The sequence below is a fragment of the Ceratotherium simum genome, chromosome 8 (assembly GCF_057802395.1).
Source record: "Ceratotherium simum simum isolate JZ-2026a chromosome 8, ASM5780239v1, whole genome shotgun sequence".
NCBI lineage: Eukaryota > Metazoa > Chordata > Mammalia > Perissodactyla > Rhinocerotidae > Ceratotherium > Ceratotherium simum.
In genome coordinates this window covers 17,645,526-17,652,102 of record NC_141907.1, presented here as the reverse complement: position 1 = coordinate 17,652,102, position 6,577 = coordinate 17,645,526, and the positions used below count along the sequence as shown (strand labels likewise).

The 6,577-nt window shown below is 41.4% G+C and overlaps 1 long non-coding RNA gene across 2 annotated transcripts in view; it reads left to right on the top strand.

The window, feature by feature from the left end:
* The first annotated feature begins 3,499 nt into the window (after nucleotides 1-3,499).
* The window catches only part of LOC147916407 (uncharacterized), a 117,084-nt gene continuing 114,006 nt past the window's right edge, over nucleotides 3,500-6,577 (top strand). For both annotated transcript variants that reach the window (XR_015552889.1, XR_015552888.1), the window contains exon 1: nucleotides 3,500-3,656. This is a non-coding gene — a long non-coding RNA (uncharacterized LOC147916407). The remainder of the gene's footprint in view (nucleotides 3,657-6,577) is intronic.

The following is a 6,577-nucleotide window of genomic DNA, read 5'->3' as shown; positions in this document are numbered from 1 at the left end:
TTTTTTGGAAGAGTTTGAGAAGGATAGGTATTAAGTCTTCTTTGAATGTTTGGTAGAATTCACCAGGGAAGCCGTCTGGTCCTGGACTTTTATTTTTGGGGAGGTTTTTGATTACTGTTTCGATCTCCTTACTGGTGATTGGTCTATTCAAATTCTCTACTTCTTCTTGATCCAGTTTTGGGAGGTTGTATGATTCTAAGAATTTATGCATTTCTTCCAGATTGTCGAATTGGTTAGCATATAGTTTTTCATAGTATTCTCTTATAATCTTTTGTATTTCTGAGGTGTCTGTTGTAACCTCTCCTCTTTCATTTCTGATTTTACTTATTTGTGCCTTCTCTCTTTTTTTCTTGGTGAGTCTAGCTAAAGGTTTGTCAATTTTGTTGATCTTTTCAAAGAACCAGCTCTTGGTTTTATTAATTTTTTCTATTGTTTTTTTGGTCTCCATTTCATTTATTTCTGCTCTGATTTTTATTATTTCCCTTCTTCTACTGATTTTGGGCTTTGTTTGTTCTTCTTTTTCCAGTTCCTTTAGGTGCATTGTTAGATTGTTTATTTGAGATTTTTCTTGTTTGTTGAGATAGGCCTGTATTGCTATAAACTTCCCTCTTAGAACCGCTTTTGCTGTATCCCATAAATTCTGGCATGTCGTATTTTCATTTTCATTTGTCTCCAGGTATTTTTTGATTTCTTCTTTGATTTCTTAGTTAACCCAATCGTTGTTCAGTAGCATTGTGTTTAATCTCCATGTATTTGTGGCTTTTCTGATTTTCTTCCTATAGTTGATTTCTAGTTTCATACCGTTGTGGTCAGAAAAGATGCTTGGTATTATTTCAATCTTCTTAAATTTATGGAGACTTGTTTTGTGGCCTAATATGTGATCAATCCTGGAGAACGTTCCATGTGCATTTGAAAAGAACGTGTATTCTTCGGTTTTTGGATGGAATGCTCTGTATATATCTACTAGGTCCATCTGTTCTAGTGTGTCGTTTAAGGCCAATGTTTCCTTATTGATCTTCTGTTTGGATGATCTATCCATTGGTGTAAGTGGAGTGTTAAAGTCCCCTACTATTATTGTGTTACTGTCTATTTCTGTTTTTATGTCTGTTAATAATTGCTTTATATATTTAGGTGCACCTACATTGGGTGCGTAGATATTTACAAGTGTTATATCCTCTTGTTGGATTGTTCCCTTGATCATTATGTAATGCCCTTCTTTCTCTCGTTTTACAGTTTTTGTTTTAAAGTCTATTTTGTCTGATATGAGTACTGCTACCCCAGCTTTCTTTTCATTGCCATTTGCATGGAGTATCTTTTTCCATCCCTTCACTTTCAGTTTGTGAGTGTCTTTAGGTCTGAAGTGTGTCTCTTGTATGCAGCATATATATGGGTCTTGTTTTTTTATCCAGTCAGCCACCCTATGCCTTTTAATTGGAGCATTTAGTCCATTGACGTTTAAAGTAGCTATTGATAAGTATGTACTTACTGCCATTTTTTAACTTTTTTTTTTTCCCTCAGTGTTTTAGTAGTCCTTCTCTGTTCCTTACTTCTTCTATACAGAATTGATGGTCACTTTAGTTTGACCTCTGTCTGAAAGCTGTACTCTTTAACTCCCCTCCTCCCTCCTTTTATGTTTTTGATATCATATCCAACTTCTTTTTTGTGCATTTGTATCCATTACGTTCTAATCGTGGAAATAGATAATTTTTCCTATTTGTGGTCTTCTCTTTTCCCCTTAAATCAGTCCCTTTAACATTTCTTGTAACACTGGTTTCTTGGTGACAAACTCCTTTAATTTTTGCTTATCTGGGAAAATTTTGATCTCTCCTTCCATTTTGAACGATAACCTTGCTGGGTAGAGTATTCTTGGCTGTAAGTTTTTTCCTTTTAGCACTTTAAATATATCGTGCCATTCTCTTCTAGCCTGTAAGGTTTCTGCTGAGAAGTCAGCTGATAGCCTTATGGGGTTTCCTTTGTATGTAACTTGACATTCTCTTGCGGCTTTTAGGATTCTCTCTTTATCTTTAATTCTGGACATTTTGATTATGATGTGTCTTGGTGTGGGCCTCTTTGGGTTTATCTTGTTTGGGGCTCTCTGTGCCTCCTGTACCTGGATGTCTGTTTCCTTCCTTAGGTTAGGGAAGTTTTCATCTATTATTTCTTGAAATAGATTCTCTGCCCCCTTGTCTCGCTCTTCTCCTTCCGGGACACCTATAACACGGATGTTAGTGCGCTTGATGTTGTCCCAGAGTTCCCTTAGACTGTCCTCACTCTTTTTAATTCTTTTCTCTTTTACCTGTTCACCTTGGGTAATTTCTTCTAGTCTTTCTTCCAGCTCACAGATCCGTTCTTCTGTATCCTCTACTCTGCTTTTGAGTCCCTCTAATGAATTTTTCATTTCCAGTATTGTATTCTTCATTTCTGATTGGTTCTTTTTATATCTTCCATTTCTTTGTTGACATTCTCACTGAGTTCATCTATTCTTCTCCCCAGATCAGTGAGCATCCTTAACACTCTTAGTTTGAACTCTCTGTCAGGTAGGTTGCTCATTTCTGTTTCACTTAGTTCCTTTTCTGGGGTTTTGTCCTGTTCCCTTACTTGGAATGTATTCTTTTGCCTCCTCATTTTGCCTCTTTCCCTGTGCTTGTGTCTATGTATTAGGTAGGTCAGCTACGTCTCCTGCTCTTGGATAGGTGACCTTATGTAAGTGATGGCTTAGGAGGCTTCCAGTGTGCTTCCCTCAGTTCTCAATGTTCCAGGGGTGGCCCCTATGTGGGCTACGTGTGTCCTTCTATTGTGGCCTGTTAGCTCTCCCTATAGGCGCCCAGGGAGGCTGAGTTATGCTCCTGGCCAGCTGTTGTAATGCTCAGCTGCTTGTAGTTGTTGTGGGCCCTTCAGTCTCTTTATCAGGTGTGGGGAGCCCCAGCACAGTTGGCTGCAAGTTCTAATACCACATCTGTGTTGCAGTATTTCTTTTAACTGAGTAGGCCCCCAGCGTGGCAGGTTGTTAGGCTCAGGGCCTTACAATTGCAGTAAGCCTCTAGCCTATTAGGTCTCTTGTCAGCTCTCTGAGGATTGCAGCTGGGTGGGGCTGGCCTCAGGCACAGGAGCACCCAATTGTTTCAGGCTTTGGAAGGTGGGGCAAACCTCCTATGTGGGTCTTTGAGAAGCACAAGTCTTCTGCAGCTGACAAGCCCTGTTGCCCACAGGTCCACACACACAGTCAACACAGTCCTGCCCCGTGTGAGCGCCCCGACTTCCCCAAGCGGACCCAGTCTCTCCACGGCGGGAGCCCCACACACTCCGCCACCACCCCACACTCTCCACCCGCTCCTTGTGCACACCCTGCCCCGCTCAAGTCAGCTCAGTTGCCAGGCTGTAGAGAATCCAGTCACCAATCTATGCAGGCCCACACGTTGCCTGAGGGTTTGTTGTTGGGTGGGGCCAGTCTGTAGGGTGGGCTGCCTGCCCCAGCTGAGCTGGATTAAATCGGTGCTCTAGCAGGTGGAGCAGACCCTGGGCTAGCAGGTCTCAGGGAGAACTCCAATGGCATCTGTGTCAGCACACTCACACCAGGCCACAACAATGGCCACCGCCAATGTCCCAGTCCCTGGAGAGGTCTCACCCCTCACGGAGATGCACTCAGGGCCTATTAGGTGAGTCTCTTGTCACCGAAGCACTGTGCACCTTTCTTTCTGGTGATTTTAGGATGCTTTCTGGAACGGGTCAGTTTGTGCGCGGGCCCTTTAAGAGCCAGTTTTAGTTTCTTTGTGAACCGGGTTTTCTGGGGGTGCTCCCCAATGCTTTAGTAGCAGGCAAAGTCAGATATTCTGCCACTGGTGTCGATTGTGCTGGGTCCACAAAATGCCCACAGCGGCGGCGCTCCCAGCTCAGGGCCCCCTGCCTCCAGGGAGGCTGCATACCTGTGCGCTGCTCCCGGCGGCCATGAAGCTGGCGGCTTGTGAAGGCGGCGTTTTTCCTCTCCAGAAGGGAGTCTCTGCCTCCTCCACCTCAGTTAGGATTGTCCGTTGTTGCAGGAGTTCCTCTTATCCAGTTTTCAGTTGTGTCTCAGGGGTAATTTTTCCACGAGTAGTTGTAAATTGGCTGTGTCCACGGGAGGAGGTGAGTTCAGAGTCTGCCTATGCCGCCATCTTGACTCCTCTCCCCCAAAACTTCAGTTTTGATTTATTCATTCAAATACATTTTCCATATGAATGTAAATGCTAGGATATTTATCCATTTATATATACTGAATAACTTTTAAATTTAATAAAACTCAGTGTTGAGAGAATATGTTTCAAAGAAACAGAGCATTTTATCTTCATCAAAACCGTTAGAGGCATACTGCCTTCTAAAGGATAATTTTAATGTAATTCAAGGAACTCAATTGTGTCCTTAAAAATGACTTTTTCTCCTTCTTACTGTATCTTAAGTAACTGGACTATTTGAGTGAGAGGAGTTCACAGAAAATCATGTACTGCAGTAATATCATGTAACTATCATGAATAATGGGAATATGAGATATTCAAGAGTAATTTTGTTCATTATTTTTATTGATCAAGTGTAATATGGGCAGAAAATTTTGTAGTCTTTTTTTTTTTTAACTTTAAGGACCTACAGCCTAAAACTGTATTTACTTCCCTATAGATATAAATGTACACCTTTTTGCACTTGCCAAAGAGAAGTGGTGGGAGGTTCAGCACAGAACTTGATGCTGATGGCTGAATGATCTTTAAAGTGATATCAGCATTTGAAATATAGTCCAGTATGAATTTGTAAAAGAGTTGTGTAATTATAGTATTGCATATTGGTAGATATAAAATGATGATAGACCAGCAGGTGACCGGAATACATAGAAGAAACTCATTAAGGAAGAAATTTCACTCTTACTTTGCTGAGATGAGAAGGTTCTCCATGAGACCACGCCCTCGCACCGCTGTCCCAGTGGGAGAGTCATGTAGGCCCATGTACTACCAGTTCAGGAAGGGGCCTTAAGATCACCTTTGGCGGGCTGGCCCCGTGGCTTAGCGGTTAAGTGCACGCCCTCCGCTGCCGGCGGCCCGGGTTCGGATCCCGGGCGCGCACCGACACACTGCTTCTCCGGCCATGCTGAGGCCGTGTCCCACATACAGCAACTAGAAGGATGTGCAGCTATGACATACAACTATCTACTGGGGCTTTGGGGGGAAAATAAATAAATAAATAAAATCTTTAAAAAAAAAAAGATCACCTTTGGCAATAGCCCTACTTTTACAGTATGAGAGTTTGAGTGATTTTTCAAGACCACAAAAATAATTAGGTTGCCAGAAGGCGTGGCACCTCGGTCTCCTGACTTTTCTTCATGTCATTTTCATGGGTTCCTCTTAGTCACTGCTGGTCCAGGAAGTTTGAGGATAAAAAGAATTTTCCCTCATCATTCTGCATTCTGGACTCTGAAAGGAAATAATCAGATGGACTATTTCCTTTTCCACTGTATAGCAGAAGATGCAGGCCTTATTACCTGGAGTAAAGTATGGGAACTAGAAATTGCTTTTTCATCCTTAAATTTTGTATTCAATATTTTATAGCACTTAAGTGAGTAATGAATTATTTTTGTCCTAATTAATTATATATGAAGTTCTTTTAGCAAAATTTAATGTAATTCCACAAAATGACAGGAATAGGGAGAAAAATGTGCCTGGAGATAATTGGCCCAGTGCTGCACAAAAGAATTGAAGACGTTCTTTTGGTGGAAATATTGATGAAATTTCTAAGAAAAGCCTATTCACTAGCAGTGGGAGATAATCAACTTTGGATTATTCAGGATCCAGAAATCCAATTTATAAAATTTTCTTTCTGTCTTTGCACCGTCTCAATTAAATGAATTTAAATTTGGGGAGCAAACTCATTTTGAACACTTCTATGGACATATCATAACTTAATTATTTAATTATGCCTGTGAGCTGTGGGGGAGAAAGAGAAAACCTCCAGAAACTCTCAAAGTGGGTGGTTGTTGATTTTTTGGTCTATTCGGTATCTTTGCCCCTTCCTCTTGGTATTTATCTCAGTTTGTGTTTGAGCTTCCAAATCTTCCTCACAAAACCTCTGCACTTCGGGGGAAAATAAATCCACCTAGCTGCTGGATTAAGGCCATCAGTATATCCTAGGCTCCAACCACCAAGCTGTTTTCAGAGCCCTGGAAGTAGTTGAGCCCAGGAAACATGTGCTGGGGTTTTCTGGGAAGAAGCTCCTTTGCTTCTATAAGAGAGTGACAAGGAACTTTCCATTCCTCCTTCCCTAAGAACATTTCCATTTCCTTTGGGAAACAGTAGCTTTTACAGTATGAGATAAGGTGTCATGTTAAAACATTGTGATTAGAGATCTAGTTAACTGTGAATTTACCAATAACCATGTTTTGTGATTTTTTTGAAAAGATGTGTTTTTTTCCTGGAAATGTACACTGAAGTAGAATAAAATGAGGGAAGTGTAAACACCGTTATCTTGGGTTAAAACTTTGAAAAATAGGACATCTCTTGGCACTGTTGAACACCTGGCTTTTCCCAGCAGGCTATAGCATCCCAATCACAGAGAAAGGTGA